At 41.4% G+C, this 25775-nt stretch overlaps 1 protein-coding gene across 6 annotated transcripts in view; it reads right to left on the bottom strand.

Moving 5' to 3' along the window:
• The window catches only part of NACC2 (NACC family member 2), a 128493-nt gene extending 102930 nt beyond the window's left edge, over positions 1-25563 (bottom strand). For 2 of the 6 annotated variants that reach the window (XM_072632977.1, XM_072632978.1), the window contains exon 1: positions 25309-25563. The gene's annotated coding sequence lies outside the window, so the exon portion shown is untranslated. The remainder of the gene's footprint in view (positions 1-25308) is intronic. The other 4 variants (XM_072632976.1, XM_072632984.1, XM_072632982.1 and 1 more) reach the window with 4 other exon arrangements.
• Positions 25564-25775: the final 212 nt, after the last annotated feature.

The raw sequence follows: 25775 nt of genomic DNA, 5'->3' as shown, positions 1-25775 counted from the left end.
TAGCCTTGCCTAGATAATCTCTTTTCAAAAGAAAAAAAAAATCTATAAATCTACCAGTTCAGCATTTAAATCTGGGAGTGGATGATAAACTCACCAGAAAATAGAAATATCATACCAGCCTCTGTAGCATGGTTTGTGCAACACCTTTGCACACACTTTCCCAAAAGGCCTTAGGATCACAAGAGTTGACAGAATCTAGGAAAACATCTAGTCCAAATCATTCATTTATAGAGGAGGAAACAGAGACAAAGAGAAATTAAACTCTTTCCCAATAACACACAGATAATCTTGTCAGAAGGACAGCTAGGTGGCACAGTGATTAGAATGGGCCTGGAGTCAGGAACTCATCTTCCTGAGTTCAGATCTGTCAGGCCTCAGACACTTGCTAGCCGTGTGACCCTGGGCAAGTCACTTAACCCTGTCTGCCTCAGTCTTCATCATCTGTAAAATGAGATGGAGAAGAATATGGCAAACCATTGCAGTTTCTTTGCCAAGAAAACCCCAAAGGGGATCAGGAAGAGTTGGACGCGACATCAACAATAGTGCAAGCTAGGATTTGAAGTCATTTTGACTTCAAACCCAGTATTCTTTCTACTCTACCATTCTGCCTGCCTCTCCATGCTTTTTCACTCCACTTCTTTCTCCAAATCCTACCCTACTTGACAAAAGCCCAGGACCAGTCTCTCTTACTCCAATATTTTCCTTGATTATTCTGGCCCACACTTATCTCTCCCCCTCCACTAAATTTCTATCTAAATCTGACTTCCAGTCTCCTTCAACTAAAACTGTCCCCTCAAATGGCTGAACAAGTTGTGGTATATGAATGTAAGGGAATACAATTGTGTTATAAGAAATGATGAACAGGAAGACTTCAGAGAGCCTAGAAGGACTTACATGAACTGAAGCTGAGTGAAAGGAACAGAACCAGGAAAATATTGTACACAGTTAAAACCATGTTGAACCCATAGGAGCTGAAGAGATCGCCAAATAAGACAGTATAAAACAAAAAGAGAAGAAAACTAAGGGCAGAGCCTTGAGGAAATACCCACAGTTAGTGGGCAGGAGATGTAGTTGGAAGGGACCAGCAAAGATCTAAGAGAGGTCTCTTCCTCCAATGTTTTCCTTGATTAGCCTGGCCCATACTTATCTCTCCCCTTCCTTAAACTTCTATCTAAATCTGACTTACAATATCCTTCAAGTAAAACTGTCCCTTCAAATAGCCGAACAAGTTGTGGCATATGAATGTGTGAGGAATTTTTCTGGTAGACTTAGCCCTTCACAGCAATGCAAGGACCTAAAACATTCCCAAAGGACTCTTGAGGCAAAATGCCATCCACATCCAGAGAAATAACTATGAAACTGGAATGCAGAATCAAGCAGAATATTTTCTCATGTTTTTTTTTCTCATGGTTTCTCCCATACATGTAAATTTTTCTATGCAACATGACCAGTGTGAAAATGTGTATAAGAATGTATGTGTAGAATCCATATAAGATTGCATGCCATCTTGGAGAGGAAGGGTGGAGGGAGGGGGAGAAAACCTAAGATACATGGAAGTGATTGTGGAAAACTGAAAACAAATTAATAATTTAAAAAAAGAAAAAAGAAAAGGTATGCTATGTACAACAATATTTGTAGCTGACATTTTTGCTGTTGCAAAGCCCTGCAAACAAAGAGGGAACCCACCAATTGTGTGATGGTAGAGTAAGTTATGTCGTATGAATCCAGTGGAATATTTTTGTTCCAAAAGCAATGATGTTTTCAGAGAAAGCTGGGATGACTTATATGAACTGATGCAAAGTGAAGTGAGCAGAACCAGGAAAATTATTCATACAGTAATGACAGCACTGTAAAGAATAATAATGTTGAAAGACTTAAGAACTGTGATCAATGCAGCCACCAACTATAACTCCAGAAAACTCATGATGAAACAGGCTACCCATATTTCCAAAGGTCCACTCATGGCAATACATACGTACATTTTTGGACATGGCAAATACATTCATTGCAAAAAAAAAAAAAAAGATGAGCAGGCAGATTTAAAAAAAAAAAACTACAAAGACTTGAACTGATGCTGAGTGAAGTGAGCAGAACCAGGAGAACATTGTACATAGCAACAGCAACACTGTGCAATGATTAACTATTAAGCTCTTCTTGGCAACACAAGGACCCAAGACAATTCCAAAAGACTGGGTGATGGAAAATGCTAACCAAATCCAGAAAAAGAACTATGGAGTCTGAATGCAGATCGAACCACAGCATTTTCACTTATTCTTTGTTTTTTTTCTCTCATGGTTTTTCCCTTTTGCTCTGATTCTTCTTTCACAACTTGACTAATGTGGAAATATGTTTAACATGCCTGTACATGTATAACCTGTATCAGATTGCTTGCTGTCTTGCAGAGAAGGGGAGAAACATTTGGAGCTCAAAATTTTACAAAAATGAATGTTGAAAACTATCTCTACATGTAACTGGGGAAAAATAAGATACTATTAAGGGAAAAAAACCTGTCCCCTCCAAAAGTTCTCAGCAACCTTTCAATTGCCATATATAATGACCCCTTCTCAGTTTTAACTGTTCTTGACCTCTCTGCAATTTCTGGCACTATATACCACTTCCTTATCGTAGATATATTTTCTAGGTTTTCATGAAGCTGCTCTCTCCTGGTTCCTCTCCTACCTTTTGGACCTCTCTTTGATCTTTGCTGGTCCCTTCCAACCATATCTCATGCCCGCTAACTGTGGTTATCTCCTCAAGGCTCTGCCCTTAGTTTTCTTCTCTTTCTGTTTTACACCGTCTTACTTGGTGATCTCTTCAGCTCCCATGGGTTCAAATATCATATTTATAGTTATTCCAAGATTTAAATATCCAGTCCTGGTCTTTCTCCAGAGATACAGTCCTGCACAGCTACCTCTTAGGTATCTTAAAAATAGATTATCCCATAGGCATATCAAACTCAACTCATCATCTTTCCCCTCAAACCCTTCCTTCTTCCAAATTTCTCTTAATTATATCAAAGAACCACCATCAAGTTATCCTGGCTCACAAACTCTGACATCCTCAACTTCTCATTCATTCTACGTATCCAGTGCATTGCCAAATCTCCTTTCTCCTCCCCTCTCTTGTATATGTTAAACATCCTCTTTTCTCCACTGGCATGACCACAACCTAATTCAGGTACTCACTTCTCACCAGACTATTGCAATAGCTTTCTAACTAAATGGTCTTCCCTCTCAGATCTCTTTCCACTCCAAACACACTTTCCACTGACACCGAGAAAAATAGAAATTGTTCTGTTTGTCATTTAAAGCTCTTCATAAATTGATCCTTCATTTCTTCTTACACCTCTTACATTTTACTACCCTCTACACATTCAATGATCCAGCTACATAGGCCTACTTGTAGCTTCTCAAACATAAATTCCATATAGTGATTGTGTTCCCCATTCTGGGAATACTCTCCTCTCTCAGACTTTTCCCTGACTTCCTTGAGGATTCAACTCAAGTCCTACTTTCTGCAAGAGGCCTTTCTTGGTCCCACTTCCTCTTCCTCCCCACCAACTGACAGTGTCTTGCTTCTCAGATTACCTTCTATCTATGCAGTATCATGACAGTAATAGCAATATTGCCAATAATATTTACCATGGGTAGCGTTTATGTAGTGCTCTAAGTTTGGCAGAGTCTGTTAGTCTCATTTGAACCTTATAACGAGCCTGGGAGGTAAGTGCTATTATTATCTCCACTTTCAGGAGTAAACGGAAGCAGGGAGGTCAAGGGTCTTGGCCTGAGTCACACAACTAGTTAGTAAGTATCTGAGGGTAGGATTTGAACTCAATCCTGACCCCAAGTCCACCACTCTCTAAACCATACCACCTACCAGTCCTAGCTATGTGTGTTGTGTTTGTCTTCTGTATATACCTAATTAGTTATTTGTATGGGCAGGGATTCTTTTTGCCTTTCTTTGTTTGCTCAGTGCTTAGCACCCTGCATGGCACAAAAATGATTACTGACTGCATGTCCTACCTTGGAGCTTCAGTATTTAATCTTTCTATATTGTCTTGTGTTAGTCTCTTACCTTTTCTAACTTACTTGTTTACCCAAACTGGACTGAAAGCAGAAGACAGGAACTGTGACTACCAACCACTTCTTAACAACACCAATAGCACAGGACAAGGCATACTCATTCGATCTTCACAATAATCCTATGAGGTAGGCAGATGATAATTCACATCTTACAGATGAGGAAACAGGAATAAAGAGATTTGACTTGCCCAGGTTCATATAGCTAATAGGTATACACCTGAGTCAGGATTCCAACTCAGGTCTTACAGATAAATTCTGTAATCTATCCAATGTACAGCCTAGCTCCCCTAAGGCTCTCCTTGGGAAACACCAGGAAATGATCTCCCAGAACCTACCACGTACACATTTAGCCACTAGTTAGGAGAGAGATTAAGTCTTCTGCTCTTATGCAAATATTGCATCCAGCATGTTCCAAAGCAAAGACCACGGAAGTGAGCACAATACCTTTCAGAGCTTTCCCAAGGGATCTAGACAAACCATCATACCCCTCCTTATATTTAAGAAGCCAAGTTCTTGCCTGAAGTCCCAATCAAGTTTCCCACTGTGCCTTCTACCCACTGGAACAACAGTAAAACTACAGAAAGTGAAGGAGGATCTTGGGAGAACAAGTCAGTGCTAGTACCCTGGAAGTGTTAGGAAGTCAGCTTGATCTTTCCCCCTTTTCCTCAGCCTCTTACCTCAATCCCCAGTCTTTCCCTCCACAGGTAATAAGTACTTCCTGATCTAAACCTTCTCTCTTCTGCCATTAAAATATGCATCTCTCCCCTTAACAAAAATAATCTTTCACATGTGGGATCTTCTGATCTAAGGATATAGCACTTTACAACTGACTAAGCAGCTCGCAAATGCAGGGAGCAGGACAGTTATTATATTCATTTTAAAGATGAGGAAGCTGAGGCTCCCAAATGAAGTGACTAGCGTTAAGTCACTATATAAGTAGTGACTACATAAGTACTACTACATAAGTAGCAGACTCCAGCCACCCTGGGAAGACTTGTTCCATTTACCATGCTATCTACACCTCATTATATCTTGGGTTTGATGCCAAACACCTACTAACCAACCACTTCAATCTTCTTACGAACTATGGTGTTGTGTGAAAGCAATACAAACATTTATTGAGTGGCCTAGATTTTAAAGACAAGTAATCCTCCTACCCAAAGGTGGCAACCTTTCCCAGACAAAAAAAAAAAGTGGCAAAAATAGGTTAATGGAGAGATTTCACTAGTTTCTCTCTGGTAAACTTTTTCCAATTCTCCTAGCTTGGAAAAGGTAGGCCAGCCAGCCTTCGATTGCTTCTCACTTGCAATTCTTTGCACATGGACTCTTTTTTTCTCCTCTAGCTTGCTGCTAAAAATTATGCAGGCTCCAGATTTCCAAGGAGACAAACATCTGGTGCCCCCTTCCTAAATCAATATACTCCTCAAAGAGCCCTGATTAATACAAATTGCTGGCTTCAAAGCAAAGCTAAGATTCCCCCAGCCCTAACCCTCCCCAACTTTGCCAAACAATAAACTGATCTGGACACTAGGGCCTGGATTGCTGGAGAGATGTCACCAGGAGGCAGGCGCTCTTTCCTCACCCTAGTGACCATATATAGTCACTTTTATGCAGTTCCTCTGCCTGCCCATCCACCCACCCTCCTTCCCCCCTGGCATTTGCTTCCCAAGCACACTGGCAGTATTTGGGCAGGTTGCCACTAACCAATAGTAGCACTCTGTCCATTTTAATGCATTCTGCTCCCCTTTTCCAGAGCCTGGCTACAGATTTTTAAGTATTTCCTGGGGGGGCCTTGGGGAGAGGAAAAGAGGGAATGATTCATTTAAAGAGACACAACACAGGCCTGAGTTCTTCATCCAGATCCCACTTATTTGAAAATGACAAAAAACGCCAGCCTAGTACTCTCTTGGGACTTTGAAACAAGTTCTTAAAAGAAATATGTGTCCATTCACTGAATCCGAAAACTGGCTCATTATTTGGCCACTTGGTGGGAATAACAGTGATCTCAGACCTAGAAAACCCACTTTTTGTGGTAGTGATACATGCAATCAGGAAGAGATATGGGAAAATTAATGTGGAAGACAGGGAGAGGAATTGCATTGGCTAAGGTTTCCATTTGAGTGTTAACTCAAACTGAATATATTTATACACAAGAAATATACAGATTTCACCTATTTGTGAACACATCTTCAGTTTTAAACACTTTCAGCTCAGTCTGATTTCCATGATATTGGCTCCACTAATCAACCCAGAATCCATCCCTTTTTCAGAAGCAGTTTCCACAGGCTTGTTTTCATCTATGGAAATCCAGGAGGCCGTCCCCATTTCAGGATTCCTCCAACAAAAGCCAATGCAATTCAAACCACTTGTCACCCCCTCCCCTTTCTCCCCACAGGGGACCAAATTACTTTTCTCCTAAAGTTCACGTCCCTGAACAACAAGAGTTGTCTACTTTCAAACAGTATCTGTGGAGAAATACAGCCTGGGTAATGACGTCTACATAGTACCTCCACCCTTCACAGGCTTGTTTAAATAACATTTGTTGGGGTTGGTTGATTTTTTTTTCCTTTCTTTTCTTTTCTTCTTTTTTTTTAACTGAACTTTAAAAAAAGAGAAGGAAAAAAAGGAACTTGCTAATGAATCTCAGTTCCTAACAAATGAGCAATTGCCGTTGACACGATGAATTATGCCCGAAGCAAGCTGGGAAACATATTTTGCAAATGATCTCATCTAGAGGCAAGCCTGGTACAACACTTGATTCGCTAAAAAAGACACAAAGGTTGTCACAATTCCTGTCAATTTGTGAATAAGGTCAAGTAAAGATGCCTGCAAATCTCACCCTCCAGTGCATGGTTAACCTATATTTTTTTTCCCTAGCCATCCTGAGAGCCAGATTCCAAGTAGAGTTTTGATCCTTCAGTCAAACCTGGTTAATGGTTCGCTGCTAACCCTAAAAAGAAGGAGGCAACTCAACGTAGCAGGCAAACTCAGAAAAGGAAATGGATCATTGAGGTGGGGGCTGATTCATTAGTACAAACCAATCATCTTGAGGAGCAACAGAGTTAGAAAACTCACTTCAAACCTAAAGGAAGGAAATAAGCATTTATAGTAAGTGGCACACAGTAGGCAAGTTAAGTAGCACAATGCCTGCCACACAGAAAGCTATTATGTGGCAGGCACTGGTGCTAAGTGCTTTACAAATATTACCTCCTTTGATTCTCACAAAAATCCTGGGAAGTAGTACTATTATTATCTCCATTTTCCAGTTAAAGAGACTGAGTCACACAAAGGTTAAATGATTTGCACAGACAGTTATCACAGCTACTAAATGGATAAGGCAGTATTTGAATTCAGGTCTTCCAGACTCCAGGCTCAGCTGCTGCCTTCAGTAATCTATCAGATTACTGCTAAGAAGCCATGCCTGGATATGTGAATGGTAAGAAAATAGTGTTACTAAGGCTAAAGTCTTAGATATGATCTACATATGGACCAACTACAGTCCGTGTTCTGTCCTTATCTTGTAAATGTGTGCTGATGATCACAAGGGAGCCTCATAAAGATCAGACGGTTCTGTGCAGCCCTTCCTTGTGGTAGAGCTACAACTCAGAGGATATTTCCCTCTCATAGCTGATCAGATGTGTCATCAACCTATATAAGAAGGTCATCACATTCAGCATATCATGACATCAAGGAAGAGCTCAGAAATCACAACAAACTATTCCCAAAGCACCTGATTCAAACATGACTCACAACTGAATATACCATGTCAGAGAAACCATACATAGTCCAATAGGTACTGTTCCAAGAGTCTCAATCAACAAGCCCAAGTAGACCTCTTTCAGTACAATTCCCAGGAGATGAATAACCAGGGAGGGAAGGCATGCCAAGGGTGCTCATTGGTTGAGTTCATGACAGTCCATTTGCTTTTTAGCACTTAACCCTGCTTGGGACCTGCAGGCACCAAGACCTTCTATTATGACTCTTCTATCTTGCCTTAAACAGGGTAGCAATCAGCACCGTTGCCACACACAACTGTGGATCGTCTACGGATATAGAAGACAAGGAATATCTTAATAAGAGAAATCGATAAACTGAAAATTCTATCTTTCCAAAAAAAAAAAATTCTCATATTTCCCAACTATTTCATCAAGAAATCTTTATGGAGTGACATAGTATGTAGAGTCAACCTACGTTGGGTACTAGGCACATGCACCTGGGAACATAAAAGGGACTTAAATTTACAGTAAGATATAAATGACTGATCATAAAACCTTAGCACTGGCTACGTAGGAAGAGGCAGAACTAGAATCCCAGGTGTCATGATTCCAAAGAGGATTTTGCTAACCTCCTTCACAGAGAATGGTGAAAAAACAGCAAATTTGACTTTTGGGTTCATTCTACCCCCTACCCATTCAGCATGCTGGTGAAGAAATAAAATGACTGAAGGGTGTAGGGGGCGGGGGGGGGGGGGGGGGATCCACAAACATATCAAATAAAAATACTCCAGGGTCAAAGATATCTAACAAAGAGCCCAAAACATCATATCAATTCTTCATCATAAAGACTAGCATAATGATAATAACGAAGACTAGAAGTTTTTAAGGTTTGCAAAGAAAGCACTTTACAAATATCCCATTTTATCCTTACAAACCCCTGAGAGGCAGATGTTATCCTCATTTTACAGGTGAGGAAAGTGAGGCAAATGAAGATTAAGTGACATGCTCAGGGTCACAAAGCTACTGAATGCCTGAAGCTGAATTTGGACTCAGGTCTTTCTGACTGCAGGTTCAGCCCCTTATTCATTGTGCCACCTAGCTGCCAATGGGCAAGGGTAGAGTTGATTAACTAACCTAAATAGGTAACTCCCACCCATACCTGGGAGAAAAAGTGATATAACATATAACTGTATAAAACATTAATAAATGGGGATGGGGCAGAGATTTGCTACATAATTTCAGGATAGGAATTGGAGGCTATATGAATTCTTTTTTCAGGAACAAGAGTTGTACTTCAGATTATACTCTCCAGTCTCAGAAAGTTATTGCGTTACTGCAAACATCTTTAGAGATAATGAACTTAGTACTTCACCTTTTATTTTCCCATCTTGATGTATGAGGGGGTATGAGCTATCATGGCAGATATGCAACACCTTCAACTCCTCATCCTCGGAGTTATCATTCACACTCCATTAGCATCCTGACTGAGAGGGCAAATTGTCCAATTGCACTCCAGTTTCTTTGCCCTTTGCCCTTCCCTCCAATTGTCCCCCTCCCCCCAAAAGGTGTGAATGTAGTAGGACCAAAGGCATCAAATGTGGGGAAAAAAACCCCACAAATTTTTGTAAAGTAGGGTGGCCTTTTCCAAGTCACCGGTTCCCTTCCTGGGGTGGTGGTGTCTTGGGTTCTCTCTACCAACCCCGCCCAATTTCTAACCCAAACAGGAAAGGAAGGTGGTGCTGACCATGGTAGAAGAGGAAACATGACTGACAAATACATTTGAGCACCTAAGGGAGTGGGGGAGGGAGGTATTAGGTGGATGGAGAGAGAACAATAGATGGGAAAAGGCTTAAAGTATCATGAAGTTCCCAGAATCATCACAGACCCTCAAAGTTTGGGAAATACTGCCCTAGATCTTTTTAACATTGTATGACTAAGTCTCCAGGACTCTCCCATACCTACTGTTTGGGTGAATGGAAGGAGAGAATATGACTTGTTTTTTCCAGAACATAATACAATCCAGTAGAAAACCTTAAAGTTCACCTTTTGTGGGCTAGATCATGTTACCCAAAGAAGAAGGCTTTTTATCCTCCACTTGTTCCAATCCACATGGGTTGCTCTCCCTTTTCTAAATTACTATAGGACCAAGAATTAAGTGACTTGCCTAGGATCACAGGCCATTAAGTGGTGTCTGAGGACAGATTTGAACTCATATCTCTGATGGCATGGTCTTCTTTGGCAACGAAGGACAAACACAATATCCTGTGAGTAGATGCAGCTGGCTGAATGGTGACCCAGCTAGCTGGGTAATTCAGCTCCTCCTCTCCTGTCTGCCTCCCCTTCCCCTTCCTTCTCCTCTCCAAAGGAAGGTAAATTTGGATGGCCAAAAGATTCCCAGTTGACTTGGGTTTTACTGGCCAGTTTCCTTTCCTTCCCTGTCCTGCCTTTTCCTTTCTCAAAACCTTAAACCTACTGCACTCTGAAGCTGGGATGCCAATGGGCTCCTGCCTAAAGCCTCTTCTGGGCCCTCCCAGCTTTAGAGTGATTAAGAATAGTAACTGTTGCTGTTTCCCTCCCAGCCTGAAGTCTTTCTTTTTCAGGACCTCATTAAAGGGGCCATGCCCTGGCTACTGCTGAAACAGTCCTATTCAATGAATGGGCGGTTACCTCACCCTAAGTAAGTACCTGCAAAGACCTTGGCCTAAAAGGCCCAAGGTCTCCCAGTGCATCCTGGATCATCTCCAGTCATCCTGAGGAATATCAGGTCATTGGATCTAGATGGCTCTGGAGAAGTGAGGCTGGTGACCTGTACAGCCCTCCCTCACTCAAAACAAAGTCAAGTGCAAGTCATGTCATCACTTCTCTGATGGCATGGTCTTCTTCAGCAGTGAAGGAGGAACACAATAGGACCAAGAGCCTATAAACTATAAATCACTTTTAATACTGTAATGTATTCTTTTCTAATAGTTCCAGGAACAGATATGGATGTTTTCATGTCTGATCTCCTCAAAAGGTGGTGTATCTTTCCCTGGTTTCCCAGGAGTGTCTATTCTAGGATGGGGCACACATTCACTACTTGACAAATTTAAAATCTCTCTCAATTTCTTGAAGAACTTAATCAATATTAACTATTTGGAAATGCTAGAAGCAAGGGAAAGAGATAAGTTGACCTCTTGAGCTGAAGGCTTCTTCTCAGTCATAAAGCAGGACACTACACTACAAGAACATAGTTTTTCCGAGCTTGTCCCCCAGATAAGAGTTAGACAAAAGTACCATTCTCCCATAGGCATCAGAAAGACCCAAAACACTGTAGTTTGTGAGGAGTAGGAAGCCCCTTCTCAGATAATTGCTTCCTTCCTGGGGCAGCCATGGAGAGGGCCTGTATCTCTTACCCATCCATGTTCAATTTCAATCAGGGCAGGAAGGGGTGGGGTGGGGAAAGGAGAACATTATGTGTGTGGAATAAGTCAGCTATATGGTTGTGTTCCTTGATCTTGATGAACTGGGCTGAGTCTGACAAATCAGTCCCCTGATCATTTATGTTTCATAATGGAAGACAACGAACCTCACAGGTCATTCAAGAGTTAACAAAAAAAAAAAGATTTCCTTAGCCATAGCAGGAGAATGATATTCATCATGAAGAGTAGGCATTGGCAAAATACCTCTAGTTGATTCAGCTGAGCTTAGCTCCCTTGATTTAGTAATCCGTAATGATCTCCTTAGCTGAGAATCACATGGTCTCTAGATCTCTCTGGATGCTTGGTACTCAAAAAATGAAGAGATATCAAGAGTCTAAGCTTTTATTCCCCTAAATCAACCAAGTCTTTAGGAAGGTTTCAAGAAAAAAAAAAAGCCTAACTTGCATGGGGGATTGCTCCTATCACAACTACTTCCCCCTCTTTCTTTTTAATTTTTGTTAGAAGAGAACTGTCTGGGGATGTGAAGGAATACAAATATATTCAGAAATTAAGATTAATGTAAAAATAACTGATTAATAAAATCAGGTTTTTAAATATATATTTTTCCAAAGATTTTTAGGGCTTTTACTTGTGTAGGGTAGGTGATGGAAGGAGTTTCATTTTTGTTTTGGCAGAAGGGGTAACAGGGGGAGACAGAGCTTGTTATCTAGGTACAATGAATCTAATGGCTTAGGATCCATAGTGGAAGGACAAGTGAACATTTTCCTCAGGTTCCTTCAGCAAGGAAAATCAGACAGATGAACAAAGGATATTGTACACTCTACATGGTACCTAGTAGCTAGATTCAAGGGAGAGAGGGAGGAAAGGGAAAAAGAGGAAAAGAGGGAGACACACATACAGAGACATCAGTTCAGGGACAGAAATCTAGTCTCAGAGTAACTAACTCTATGCCATCAACTAATTAAGCATCAACTGAAGAGTCTACACAGTGTTCAAAAGTGTGCAAGTTCTGATCACTATAAGTAACAAAAGGAAGAGACTATATATTCACACTGTTCTCAAAAAGTTGAGTGATCAGAACATTAACTAGAAAACAAAATGAAATATCACATAATTCAATTTAATAAGTATTTACTAGGCCCCTACTATGTTCAAGGCACTACTGTTGGCAGTGGGGACACAAAGCCAGATGGCATATACACCCTGGTCTGAAGCAATTTATAATCTAAAAGGGGAAAGAGAAGGGGAAGGACAATTAACTAAATTAAGATACAAGGAAGCATGAGATGAGTACATAGTAGCAACACAGGCAAACTGTTGAATTTGAGTAGGGCCTAGATGACTGTCAGCTGGGGAAAACGGGACACACAGATTGTAAAAGGATGTCAGACAAGGTTTCAAGGAGGAAGCAGAATTGGAGTTGGACCCTGGAGGAAAGTAGGTATGTTAGCAAAAGATGAAGTCTTTGGGAAAGGAGGTGAGGGGAATGGGGATGACAGATCATTGTTCAAAGAATGGGAGATAGCTTCAGCAAATACAGCGAGACTGGGAGATGTTAAGTAGCTCAGACCAATATCAATAAGTCAAATCAATAAGTGTTTATTAAATGTTTGCTATGTGCCTTGAAGGCAAGGACTTACTTTCTAATAGGGGATTACAAAGTAGAAAAGAAAGTTAAAAAGTAGAAATAGGTCATAGAGGAAGTATCCATGGGACAGAAAATCCGGAGAGGGATTAAGACGTGGCTGGCTTCGACTCTTTCCTTAAAATGGAGTTTCTGGGAGAAACCAACCAATCAGAGGAAGGAGATAGAGAAGCAGACTATCCTTCCAATGTGGGAAGACCAAGGGTTGAGTAACTATGAAAGGGAAGAGTATGAGATAAGACTAGTTAAGTTGCAGACAGATTATAGAGAACGTGGTGAAGTTTTTGATGAAGTAAAATGATATCACAGGGGTACAGTGCTGGGCAGTAACATAAAAGTTACAGAAAGGAAAACGATGAGTTAGAAAGTTTTTAGAACACTCTCCAGGGAAAGAGATGATTGAGCCATAGCAGTCATAGAAGCAGACAGAATGGCTAAGAGAAGTAGAAATAATAGGACTTGTTAACTGATTTAGATGTATGGAGTGAGAAAAAAGGAAAATAATGCAATACTACAAGCCTGGCATCATGGTTATGCCATCAACAGAAATACTGATGCTAGGAACAGAAGACAAAATCAGTTAATGTTAATGAGAACCTCAACTGTAATGGGTACATCCACAGGGATATATTATCCAAAGTCAAATGGAAATATAGGACTGGAGCTCTAGGGAGAGGTTGTAGGTATAAAAAGATGTGGGGAGTCATCTGCACAAGTGAACAAGTCATAGGAGTAGATAAAGGACAAAAAAAATGTGAAGAGAATACAGGACAGAATCTTGAAGAAAATTCAGGTTTAAGGTGAAAGATGAGGAGCTGGCAGAAGGGAGAAGGAACAAAAAGCTAAGCGGAAAGAAAATCGAAAGGCAGTATTAGTAGTACAGCAAGACAGGGGAAGAGAGGATATTAGAAGTGCTTAGTCCACAGTGTCAAATGCAAGAAGCATAAGGAATAAATTAAGACCTCATATAATGATTTGGTGAAAGGGTTATCATGAGTAATCTGCTCACCTAGCTCATCCCTGGCCCTTCAGGCTAAGGTCCTATAGCATTCTCACTCTGAGTGGAAATACACTCATTCAATGAATAGGCTTATGTAAGTAGTTGCTCAAGGGATGACCCCCTTTAAACAACAACAACAAAAAAATCAAACTGGGAGGAAAAGACCTTCAAGGTTCCTAGGTAAAAGAGAAACCATTACTTTTTAGTATTTAAATCCACTCTGTGCTAATTGGGTGGGGACTTGTTGTCCAGTCTATGAGCTGCAGAGTGAACTGGGTTTGAGGCTTGATCTTTGAGAAAGAAATGTAGCCAGTAAACCCATTGCATCCTGGGCCATCTCCAGCAGTCCTGATGAATATCAGGCTGCTCCAGATGGCTCAGAAGAAAGTGAGGTTGGAGACCTTGCATAGCCCTCCCTCACGCAAATCAAAGTCAACTGCAAGTCATGTGATCATCTTGATGTCATGATCTTCTTGGAGAACAACAAACACAACAGCTCACCTAGCAAAGCAAATTCATTGCACGTGGTAGGCACCAAATGTTTCTCAAAAGAATCACCGAGGATGAGTTTGGGTGCTACAGATAAAATTTAATACTGTGAGATGAAGAAAGGGAAGGCATACCAATGGGTCTTTTGTACTTTTCCTCATCTATTAATTTCAATTCATCAATTATTATATGCCCACTATGTTTACTGCACCATTCAAAGTATTGGGTAAAGTATGATAGTGACAATTCTCATTTGTCCTCAAGGAACAAGGATAAAATACATACAAAAAAGTATAATTTAGTTTATTATAAGGGCAAAAGATGTTTAGACACAATATATTAATGTAGAAATAGATTTTTAGCTGGGAGACCTTAGAGCTATTTTAGTCCAATCTCCTCCTTTTACAGAGTGAAAAGGGGAAGTCGTCCCACTCAAGTTTACAAAATTGGTTAGTGGCAAAGCCAGGACTAGAAGCCAAGCTGTTTGCCTTACATGATTTTTCCCATCAATAAACTGGGGCAAAGAAACCTTCCAAACAAGGCAATTTTATATAAACCAGTGGAATCCATTATTTACCAAAGTCATCAGAGACACCCAGAAGAACAAAGATTTGAAATCTGGCTTAATGATTTGATGAACACGTGCTTTTTTGTTCTAGTTTCAAGTCAGGGTGGGCTCCCAAAAGACTGTGAAGGGAACACACTGCTCATGTATGAATCTAGGATACAGAGCACAAAGAGGGGAGGTGCCACTTACACTGAAGGAATGTATCACAGCATCATACCATGCTATATTAAAATATCTTTCAGTAGCCCCAAATCTCCTGAGGAGGTAGATTACAGATATTCACTTAAGAAAAATAAGCTAGAACATGCAAAGCAAAGTTTGCTGGATTGGGTTTTTTTGCGGGGTGGGGGGGTGGGGGTGGGTTGGGGGTTGGGGGTTGTACGGACTGGGGAGATTAGGGGTGGGACTTATATTACCAACTGCTGATGGGCAAGTAAGTCCAAGGGTCCCAGAACTTAATGCACTGTAAATCACAACAGTTCTTCCTTCCTTCCCACCCCCCCCCCAAGCCCCAGGCCCATCACCCAGGAACAATGCCCTCAATACTGAAAAATGTTAGCAACACCAGAAATGAAGATAGTTTTTAGTCATTGGTCATTATAACTACCATCTGTATAAAGCTGGTTTGCAAAGTAGATACATGTTATCTCATTTGATCATCTGATCCATTAAAGAAAATGCAGCACCATCTACTTTGTCACTGCACCTTCAGGACCATAGGGTCTTCCTATCTTATAGCTAAAATCAACTGTTTGCATTATCTTTGCCTATTAGAATGTGAGCTCCTTGAGAGCAGGAACAGTCCTGCTTTTCTATTTGTATCCTGAGTGCTTATAAGCACAGTGCTTTGTGCACAGTAAGAAATGAACAACTATTTTTTAAATTTATACACATATTCATTCTGTCTAGTTTAAACAAAATCCACCTCTAGGAACATAAATGACAGTGGGCTTTAAAAAAAACCATTACAATGAACTTGCACTCTAAGAATAAACATTTATTAAACACCAATTGTGCTTTGCCTACAGAGAGCTTAGGCATACGTATAGATTAATAATAAGACAATATAAAGCATCGTAAATGCATCACAAAGGCAAGAAAGGGCCGTAAGGTATGAAAAAAGAAAGGTTATTATTACCAATCGCCTAGTATTGGGAAGTCTTCACAGACGATGCTTTTGAGTTAGACTTTCAAGGATGGGAAAGAAGACAGGGGAAAAGGATATTCAAGGAACGGAGAATGGAAAGAATGATCAAAGGCATGGAAGCAAGAGGATGTGGCGTATACAGATAGTCCATTTGGCTATAACAAGTTGTACAAAAAAGAATGTTGTTGTTCAGTCATTTCAATTGTGTCCAATTCTTGGTGACCCCAACTGGGGTTTTCTTGGCAAAGATACTAGAGTAGTTAACCATTTCCTTCTCCAGTTCATTTTTCAGATGAGGAAACTGAGGAAAACAGGGTTAGGTGACTTGCCCAGGGTCACACAGCTAGTAAATGCATGAGGCCACATTTGAACTCAGAAAGATGTCTTCCTGACTCCAAACCTATGCCACCTGGCTGCCCATGAAGTATAGGAAACAGTTACAGGACTTAGAAAAGGGGGGATCTTAGAGATTCTCTAGTCCACAAAACTCCCAAGTGTGGCCCAAGCCAAAATGAAATGTAATTGAGAATTATTTAACAAAATAAATATACAACATATATAATGAGCATTTCTATTTAAATTTAACACCTCTACTCCAGCCTAGAGCTTTCAACTTTTCATTTTAGAGGTTAGGAAACTGAGGGAAGAAACTGGTAGTGGCTTGCCCAAAATCACCCAGATTATAAACACCAGATGAAATCTGAACCAGCTTTACAATTCCATCAAGTACCATCAGTCAACAAACATTTATTAAGCACCTATTTGTTTGCCAGATGTTGTGTTAAGCACAGGAGAAACAAAGAAAGGCAAAAAACTATCCTTGCTCTCAAGGAGCTCAGTCTGAAGGGGGAAGCAACGTACCAGCAACTATGCACAAATAAAATGCACAGTCTAAATTGAAGAGACTCATCAGAAGGAGGGGCAGCACCATGATGGGGCAACTGGGAAAGGCTTCTTGTAAAAGGTAACACCCACAGGACTTGGCATCAGATTAGATGTTGGGGTAGGGAGGGGAGTGAAGGGTTCAGAATGACACTGGTCATACCCTGAGCACACAGCTTATATAGCCAGGTAGAATAGCAATAGATTTTTATAATGCTTTGAACGGGAATAGAATGTAATACAAAGGAGAGCATTAGTCCAGAAGCATCTAGGTAAGGACAAGAATCAGGAAGATTGGAGTTCAAATCCTGCCTAAGACACCTGGGCAAGTCACTTAACCAGTCTCTCTCATTTCCTTATTTGCAATGGGGATAATAGTAGCATCTACCTTTGAAGGTAGGTGGATAAGATAAGGTAGAAGAAGATAAAATGAGGTAGTATTTGTAAAGAGTACTTTGTACTTTATAAATATGGCATTATATAAAATGCTAGCTATTATGAGTACAATCCAGACCAGGCTTTGAATCTGTTGAAATAATAATTCTCTATGTGACTCTCAAGTGAATTCACTAAATCTCTTGAGTCTCAGTTTCCTTATCTGTAAAAAAAAAAAAAAAAAAAGAGTAATGCTTATTACCTCACAGGGTTATGAGGATCAAATAAGGCCTGGTATGTAAAGCACTTTGTAAGACTTGAGGTGCTATAAAAATTTCAGCTATTATTAGAGTGCTAGGGAAAAAAACTTGGATCCTATCAAGGAGCCATCAGAAGATATTGGAAGTTCATGGCCATAGCATCCCACCCCACCCCCATTGCCTTAGGGGAAAAAATGTATTGGAATGAAGGGGGTGGGTCTGAAACAGAGCCAAGAGACCTAAACTGTCCACAGCCAAATGGGCTTAACTCTCAATAAAGAAAGGAGGGACATATTCACCTTCATGACCCTCTTCATTCAATCATCCAAGTTTTTGTATGTTCAATAAAGCAAAAGTTTTGTTTAGATGACTTGGGATGTTTGGGGTGGGTATGGATGGTAGAAAAGGAGCTTAACTGAAGTTAACTGTCCCTTAGCTAGAGTCAGGCAGATCAGATGTCATATCCAGGCTACCTGGACAAGTCTCCTTTATCCACTGCCTTCCTCAGTTTCCTCATCTACAAAATAGAGTAAAAATGGAGATTATTTGTAAAGCACTTTGAAAACCTTAAGGAGCTATATAAATGCTAACTATTATTATGTAGCCTCTCCCCCTTTTTATAATTCAGGCTCCTTAGCTATAGGAAATGACAGTTTACAAGGACCATAGGAAAGCACAGCTATTGCCTACTTTTAGAAAAGGGACCTTAAAAATTATCTAATCCCACCTTTAATTTATATAGATGAGGAAAGTGAAACCTAAAGATAAAGGTCCCAGCTAATGGTCAAGTTTGAATTTGAACTCAGATCTTCTAGACTCCCTAGCCAGGGATCTTACTATTCTGAGAGCCTCCCACAAAGGGACTAATGGGGAAAAAATGAACAAAAGTAAAGAATTATTCCTTTATTAAATTCTTTATAGTCCTTCAGTTAGGCTTTAAAAGTTTTATTATACAGGATTCCTCCGGGTCACAAGGATTTTCAATTCAATTCAAACATTTACTTAGGGCCAACTAAATATGCAAGCATTAAGGGCAAGCCTAGGAATACAAACACACAAAAGAAACAGTCCTTGCCCTCAAGGAGGTTATATTCAACAGGGGAGATTTTTACCACCCAAAAAAAAAAATTGGGAGTGGGGGCGGAGATGCTGAACAAAAGCCTTTTATTAAGGAAGGAGCAAAGGGCTGGAGCTGCATAATATAGATAAGATCCATCCCCACCCCACATAGAATTTATAATATAAAAGAGATAGAGATTTCCACAGATAGCTAAAACACAGTATTGACATGATAAATACATTAAGGGGTTACAAAATTAAGTGTTTGGGAGGTTTGAAAGGGAAGTTCATTTTGATTAGAAGACTAAAGGCTTTGAGGAAGAGGTGATATTTGGGTGGGATTTCAAAAAAATAAAAGTATGGGGGGTTGTTCCAGACCCTGGGGATAATATCGTAAGCAAAGAAGCTGAAGAATGAGTGTAGACCAGTTTAGGTAACTGGTAGAGGAGAAGAAGGGAAGTAGGAGAGTAGAAGATAAAAGTTGATAAGGCAACGAACGCTTCCCACAGGTGATACCAGGAGGGCCTTATTTGCTATGCCCTATTTGATGGGAAACAGGCACAGAAGATTTTTCAAGAATCAAAATAGAAAACCAGGTGTAGGTGTAAGAGATTATTCTGGCAACATGTGAAAGATCACAGCATCTATCATAGATTTAGAGTTAAAAAGAAGTAATTGAGTACAAGACTGAGATGGATGAGTGACTTGCCCCAGGGTCATGTACCTGGTTATTTGAGGCAAGCTCCCCAGGAGACATAATGGGAGCAGAAGGACCTGTCTTTGTCTGGTGGTATCTGAACAGGAGGAAGTAAAGGAGAACTGTATAGATGGATGGCAGTGAGGGACCATACTAGAATGGTGGCAGTGAGAATTGATGCAATCCTCCCTATAGTAGGATACAGATGCAAGAGGTTGCAGATAGGGAATCAAGAGGACCCAGCAACTGAGGGATATGAGTGCTGAGAAAGTAGACAGTCACCAATATTTAAGTGGCTCCAGGGAAAGAAATGGTAAAGTGATATGGGCAATAATAAATAACTTACATAAAAGTTAAGAAGATAACAGTTGAAGCAATACACCTATCACGGGATAAGCTTTTCTCCTTTTTGCCCAGTTCCCTGTGTAACCAAAATCCAAGTTAACAAGCCAGAGGTTTTCCTGTGACCAGGAAATAAAGCAGCTGACTTGTTCAAATCCGTGCCTTTGACTTCACTGACCACCAAAATCAGTCACCACTAATTCTTATCTTAGAAACTGGGACTGTTTGGGGATAAGTATATTGGAAAGCAAGCAAGGCTTAAGTTTGGAGGGAACAGAGAAGTTGAAGAGCAGAAAGCTGAATTACAAGACTTTTTTTAGGTAAGAACCTCAGTAGAGAATAACCTTTGATTATTTCTTACCATTCTGCCCCTTTTGGGGGGCGGGCAATATTTTATTGGGGGTAAAGAGGCACAATACTTATGTGTGGTAACACCAAGTTTTCTCTCCCCACCCACTATCCTAATGCCTGAAATGCCCCCTTAATTCCACCTGTTGAACCCAACTCAAATACTACCTTCTCCAAGACCCTCGTCCCTAGACACAAGGACCCTAGTCCTTCAAGTCAGCAATTATGCTCTGCACCCTCTATTGGCACTTTACTTGTCTCTCCTACACTTTCCAGGCATATTCTTGTCAATCAATAAACATTTATTAAGTACCTACTAAGTGCCAGGCACTATGCTCAATGCTAGGAATATAATTTAGAAAAGAGAAAAACCAGTCTCTGATTTTAAGGAGCTTACAATTAAATGGAAAACAACACAAAAGGCAAAGGAGGCTGAAGGGAAGGTACCTCACTGGGGTCATGGTCAAAAACGAAGTCAGAAGTCCCAAAGTAAAGCACTCTGGTGAAAATTTAGTTGTTTTGAGCTAAGATCCCTCAAATGGAGGTTTTAAAAGTTCATAGTTCCACTCTGCAGTCAGATGGATTGTTGGTGATGACATGGAGTACCAGGCTGATGGGACTTTACAAGATAATTATGTATTACAGTGGAGGGAGGGTTCTCTACCCAGTGGTTATACATTCCCCCTAAGAGATTCTTGCTCATGAGAGCAAGGGCCAAATCTTATCTACATTTTCCCAGTCCGACACCTTATAAAGTCTACAATAGCAGGCACTTAGTAAGTGCTTATTGAATTCAAATTAGTTTAGGCTAGGAATGGTTTAAGGTCAGCTCCACCTAAATCTGATACCAGCTGTGTTTTATCTTAAGTAGGTTTGGATACTATGCAGTGGTATATATAAGTCAACAGGGTGACTGGATTTGGAAAATGCTTCTAGTGGTAACAGGGAAGGAGACAAGGAAACAAGCTGGCCCTGGGAAGGAAACAAGGCACCTGGGTGGGTTCTTTACTCAGCATCCTTCAAGAAGTCAATGACCTTGAGCCTATCAGAAGGCATCCATATCACTGGAGTCCTCCAGGCTCCCAAAATAAATGCCTTTGGTGTTTAGACTTCAGATAAAAGCGGGTCTATGAACACACTTTGTTATAAGGGTAACAAAGTTCCATTGTTACTGTGTATTTAAAACCCCTCGGCAACATTGTATAGCATTTAACACCACAACAAGGCTCCACTTCCTCTAATGTTTTCTTGCTGGTTGGCTTTAAGCAAATCACACCACAAAAGCCATCCCTTTTTTCCACTGGCAATACATAATACCATCCTCCCTCCCTCTCTTTTCTTCTCTTTCTCTCTCTCTCTCTCTCTCCCCTCTACCAGTGCCAAACTATTGTGTGAATCTAAAATGACCGTTTTACTCCCTTTTTCTGTCAATTTTACATGGGAGCAAAGGACTAGAAAGGAATCAGGTATATTAAATTTAGAGATTGGACTTTAAAAGATAATAGAATCATAGATTGATTTAAGAGAACTTTGAATTCATTAGACCAACTCTCCTCATTTTATCTATGAAGAAACCAAAGCTCAGAAGTAAAAATGACTTGTCCAAAGTCACACTGTGGGGAAAAAACTAGAACAAGGATTAGAAGTCAGTTTCATATCCAATGCTCTCGCCACCTTATCACAGAAATGAACCGGAGATTGAAAGAATGAATAGGTAACAAAAAGATTCCTTCTCACATGAAACCTTAATAACCCTAACACCAAGGACTTTGGTAGCCTAGGGGAATGCTGCCATTCCCATAGAAAAGTATACCATCCTCATATTTTGTTCTCTAAGACCAGTGGTGTCAGACACAAATAGAACCTCAGGACATCTATAACAAGGATACCTGTGGGCTGCATATAGACTTGGTTTTAAAATGTTATAATCTATGCTTTATTGTATTTTTATTTTGTTAAATATTTCCTAATAACATTTTAATCTGGTTCAGGCAGCACTCAGGAGTGTTTTGGGCTGCATATTTGACAACTGTGCTCCACAACACAGTCTCACTCAAGTCACAAGACCAGAGTTTAAATTCTACCCTTGGCATATACTAATGAACTTCCTAATGTGTGGCCCTGATGTATGTGGCTAAGAGGTCAGTTAACCTCTTGAGACTTCCCCCATCCCCTCCTTTTAAATCCTCGGATAGATTTTAATATTTTGGTCCAGCCTGATTAGACCTCATGCCTTTCCAGTCAATCATTGTAGGATGAACCAAGAGGTTGATTATTCTTTTGAGGAACAAGTCACTGACCAGTTAATTAATTCTTCCCATGTCCCACCCCCACCCTCAGATCTTCCCGATCCCCTGTGTTTTCATTTCTGTTGGATTCCTTGACAGTTTCCTCATCTATACAAGTACCTGTAAGACTTAAATCAGAGTTATAGTGAGGATTAAATGAAATGATACAAATAATAGGATAGGGACTGGACCTGATTTAATTAGTGCTGGGAACTTCTGGGGAAAGACCTTGCTCAACCATTGTAGGTTGGCACATTCTCTGTAACTCAGTCTTAAAAGAGTTGACTAAAACAGCAGTTAAATAACTTGCATAGGGTCTCCAAAATCAGCTCTCTACTCACTATGGAAAAGCTGCTTCTGTAGAGAATGATAAAAGCTGATGTTTACATGTATAGCTTTAAGGTTTGCAAAGCATTCTATGTACATCATCTAAAAAAAGTATTAAGTACTATGTATGTCTCAGCTTTATTTTATCATTGGCCATCAGCATGACTTCATCTTAGCCCAGATCCAGCAACATAGAAGACCACCCTGTAAAATATTTATGTCAGCTCAGTTTAGGGGATTATCTAAAATAGCAGATAATTAAACACAAATATCTAGGAATGCATTCAGTTATTATTACTATCCCTCCTTCTCCATTCTCTTGTAACATACACATTGATCATCTGTATTTAATTTTTTAAGTTTTACATTTTTAATACAAACTCGGTACATATTGGTTAGAAGTCAGTAACAGAAAATCCACCACACAGATCAAGAAGAAAGTTGGTTTTGAGATTTTAAAAAAATAAAAAATTTTAAAAAGAGAGACCACCTGTCATTTTCACAGATTGTTTAAACTACTGCTCTACAATTAAGGAGTAGATCCCTAACTTAGTCTGTGACCAATGGGAAGAGTGAGAATAAACACCAACTCCCTTCCCCTCCCCCCCCCCCAAAAAAAAAATCGAACACGACCTTGGTCTTTTTTATTGGCCCACCATCTAAGCTAACTGCCCATCTAAGCCAATGCACAGCAGAGAGCTCAGCTGCAGGAATATGCAGTTATTAGCTGGGCTCAGTGTGGCTTCCTAAGGACACAGAAAGAGGTACAGCTCTGGCAAGAGGGAGGCTGCTCTGGACCTTATGTACAGGCCCCAGAATGGAGGTTTTCATTCTTTCATCATCTCTGCACATTCCTCAGGGAAAGTGCACAACACTCAGGGTTACAACTTTTAGGACTCTCCTCATCTTTAGAAAAAGATTATGGGTTCACAATGGTCAGAATGGAGGGATTCTTTCTAGATCTCTAGGCTCAGATCCCCAATCCCTGCAAGCTCTTTTTGGTTCTAATGCCTCCTCTGCTGGAAAATATGCCAGCCGTCCTGGGCCTAGTCAACTTAACATCCCACAAGCACCAGGGCTTCCTAGGCAGATTCCAAAGGGTTTATTTGTAGATGCCTGTTCCCCACAGTCCAACTAGTGAAAGAAAACCCTAGGGCAGAGAACACAGAATCAATATAGACAGTCCCAGATCCTGCAGCAGAGAAGGCAATAGCCTGCATCTGACAGGATTTGGTCTTCACTGCTGCCGGAATGCATCTGGCTTAAGTCCGGCCCTCACTGCGGGAATTGATGACTTTTTAAGAAGCACACCCCCAGACAAGTCATGCTCCCTCTCCTCCTCCCTCCCCTTCCATAAACAAAAGAGATGGTCGGACTTTAAACAAGTCCAGGAAGCATTTAACAAGAAAGGGACACCCTCCTCTCCTTTCCCTTCCACTCTTCTGCCCCATCCCTGTGCAACATTTTAATGAAAACCAAGCCAATAAATTTTTAGCTAGTCAGACAACATTGTCCTCAAGGGCATTTCCTCCTTCCATCCTTAGCAAAATTCAGAAACTACAGATGTTATTTAAACTTTCTCAAGAAATTCAGCAAGGATCAAAATACATAGAGAATAGGTAAAGTATATATAGTCTGAAGGTGGAGGTGGTGGTGGGATAACCAGCTAGTAGCAACAGTTTCCCCAACTAATTAAATCACCCCTCCTCCAGTCCAATTCAGTGATAAAGGAACTAGAAAAGCTGTGAGATCTAATCAGACTTGACTGAAATATTCAATGTCTGAGTAGTCAGAAATTTTTAAAAAAAAGGGGGGGGGGCAGATTCCAAGGAACCAGGAGCCAACAGCAAACCCAGCAGGCTGTTTAATCCCCTGCAATAGTGCAGAGAGGAACTAAACCTGAATCACTCCTCCCCTCCTTCCCCTACTCTAGATAAGTTGTGCACAAACAGTGTAGTTTTCAACAATTTGAGAATAAAATTGGGAATGGAGCTAGATAAGGAGGGATTTGTGGTGCGAGTGGCCAGGGCATACAATCATCCCCTAAGCACAGCAAGCAAAAGGCTAGAGGCTAAACTGGAAAGAAGAAAACCTTAGAGTAAAGGGGGCTAAAAAACTAGAAACCCTCCACTTTCTGAGGGAACAGTTAAAGGGAGCACAAGTGGAGTGAGGAATGCGTGAGCTTGTGTGTGTGTATGTATGTAGGAGGGGGTGTCATGCACAGCTGGGAGAGAAAAAGAACTCCCTTCCCAGGGCGCATCTGGAGGGCATTCAGCCTCCCCCCTCCTCTCACACACACACCTTTACCACCGCACAGCTGGTGAAGAGGACAGACACCTCGTTCTCCCACTGCGGGAACACAGCTGGAAAGGGCCTGCGGGCACTCACTCCCCAGTCCACACAGTGGTTCTAGGGGGGGTCTAAGCCTAGGGGAGCGGGGGATGGGGAAGGTGGGACAGCTGAGGTTGGGAAGGAATGTAAAGGAAGTGTCAGGACCCATACTTCCCCCCCATCCTCGTCCCTTCGCGGGGCACAGCTGGAACAGGCAAGGAGGTGGGGGCACCCTCCAGATGTAAACAAGTTGATCTGCTCCCCCCTTCGCCCTTCCCCCACAGCTGGCCGCACTGACGCGAACGCACAGAAGTTGGTGGCCCCGGGTCTTACCTGCAGGCAGCTTTACGCACCCCGGACGCCAGCTCGGGGACTCCGGGGCCAGGGGCTTCACCGTGGCCTGCAGTGGCAGCCGCGTCCCCCCACCCCTCGCCTGGTCCTTTCCTTCCTCCGTCTCCCCTTCACTCCCCGGCGAGTCGGTCCCGGCCGCTGCGGCGGCGGCGGCGGCGGCAGCAGGAAGTGATTTCCGCTGGCTCCCTCCTCACATGGACTTTCTCCGACCTCGCCCAGCACCGGCGGCTGCACCGCGGCGGGAGGAGGAGAGAAGAGGAGGGAGGTGGCCCGGGAGGAGGGTGATTTAAAGAGACAGTCCCGCGCCCGGCCCGCACCGCACCGCCTCCCAAACACACGCACGCACGCACGCACACTCACACAAACACACACACGCTACAACTAATGTTACCTACACACGGACACCGCATCTTAGGATCCCCACCTCACCCCCAGGGGAGACCAGAAGA

The sequence above is a fragment of the Notamacropus eugenii genome, chromosome 1, assembly GCF_028372415.1.
Source record: "Notamacropus eugenii isolate mMacEug1 chromosome 1, mMacEug1.pri_v2, whole genome shotgun sequence".
In the NCBI taxonomy this organism is placed as follows: Eukaryota; Metazoa; Chordata; class Mammalia; order Diprotodontia; family Macropodidae; genus Notamacropus; species Notamacropus eugenii.
The sequence above is the reverse complement of the archived record's forward strand: the minus strand, read 5'-3'. Positions and strand labels throughout refer to the sequence as shown.